Raw genomic sequence first — 1,630 nt, forward strand, 5'->3', positions numbered from 1 at the left:
GGCTTTACGGTGAAGGCCTTTCAAAGTCCCTTGCCCACTCCCACAAATCAAAGCCCCAGTGGCAATGAAAGTACCAGGAAACCTAGCCTCCCTCCTACCCTGCCCCCAAAACCATACCAGGTGTCTGTAGTCCAGTTGCCCCTGCTTCACAACCTGCAGAGGAATCAGCTGCTGCTCACCTCAGTAAATCCAATAATCAGGATGGGGGGGAGAAAGAGAGCTTTTGTTCAGGGCCACAGCCATCCAGGCTGATAAGGGTATGGCATGTCTTCTGCCCAACGTTCCAGGGCGCAATTTGCTTCAAGGGAAGACCTGGAGGCCTGAATAGGGCTCTCCCTAGCACAAGAAGTCTTCAGCTTGAGGGGTTTACAGGAGCCACACTTCTCAAGGCAGGTCGCTCTCAGAGCCAGAGGCCTCCTTGGGTCTGGTAATAGTGGCAGTCACAGCCGTCCCTCCGGGTTGTAGGGTGGGGCCAGGATGTCCAGGAAGGCAGCGGGTCTGTCCACCACATAGATCTGTTGCAGCTTGGCCCTGTGAGGCGTGAGGATGCAGAGGCCTCTGACTTCAGTATACTCAGCCATAAAGTGCCAGCACTCCTGGCCGACCGCCTCCCACTCTAGGGCCTGAAGCGGGGGCTTGAACTACTGCTCTGGCAGCAGGGACCGTGGTTGCTGCCCGCTCTCCGCCTCCAACTTGTCAGTACAGCTGATGTGCACATGCCATAGAGGACCTTGAGCTTATCGTGCATGCCAGGGTGGTCGTGCACCGGGATGGACGTTCAGCTCTCCAGCAGGAACACTCCAAGGCTGAAGCCATCTGTCTCCTAGACATGCATGTAGGTGACCGGCTGCAGATTGGGCAGCAGGTTGTGCGACAGCGATTGCGGCGTGGACTTATGTGGGGCCATGTTGAGTCCTTGGCATGAACCTGGATCAGCAGGCTTTTCAGCTTGCTCATGTTTTCCGGGAAGCCAGGCGGCATTGGCACCTCGGAGCCAAACTCTGAGCCAAGATCGGCAGTACAGTGGCTGTCCCCGCTGCCCTGAAAATGAGGCATGCCGGTGGGCAATCAATTAGGTCAGGGAAGACGTGTTGTCTTGGGTCTGCTTGGCTGTTCCTCCGTGTGCTGGGCCAGCTCCCTCCTTTCCTCTGACCTTTGCAGTCCATGGCAGCTGCCACAATGGCTAGCAGCCCTGGACTAAGTGGAAGGCCCCTTGCAAGGATCTTCCTGTGGGGTTCATGGTACGCCAGCCACCGTCACTATTAAATATTTTAAAAATAGGGCCTAGCACCTAAGGAATGCTCATTAAATGTTTATTGGTGATGAATTCTATTTATTTTTAAACATATATCTTTAGCCCTACATATTGTTCATAGACCCATAGTGGCATTGCATAAATCATTTTTCTCTGTCTTGCTATGGGTTTGTTGGTGTGAGGCAGCTGTTGGGGATGTTTCTGCTTTGAAGATCCAAAGTCTCCTTTAGGTGCAAAATCAAAATCCCAAGATCTAGACATCACTGTCAAGTATGAGGCTACAGATCTGGGCTATAGATTTTTGTCATTTCACCCAATTCTGCAAAGTATTTGGAAACTGTTGCTGCCCCACCTGGATCATAAGGGAACGTGCTG

The 1,630-nt window shown here is 52.8% G+C and overlaps 1 pseudogene; it reads right to left on the reverse strand.

The window, feature by feature from the left end:
* Nucleotides 1-300: 300 nt before the first annotated feature.
* Nucleotides 301-1,056, reverse strand: LOC144252894 (2-aminoethanethiol dioxygenase-like; annotated as a pseudogene).
* Nucleotides 1,057-1,630: the final 574 nt, after the last annotated feature.

Source organism: Urocitellus parryii, unplaced genomic scaffold, assembly GCF_045843805.1.
Source record: "Urocitellus parryii isolate mUroPar1 unplaced genomic scaffold, mUroPar1.hap1 Scaffold_67, whole genome shotgun sequence".
Classification (NCBI taxonomy): Eukaryota; Metazoa; Chordata; class Mammalia; order Rodentia; family Sciuridae; genus Urocitellus; species Urocitellus parryii.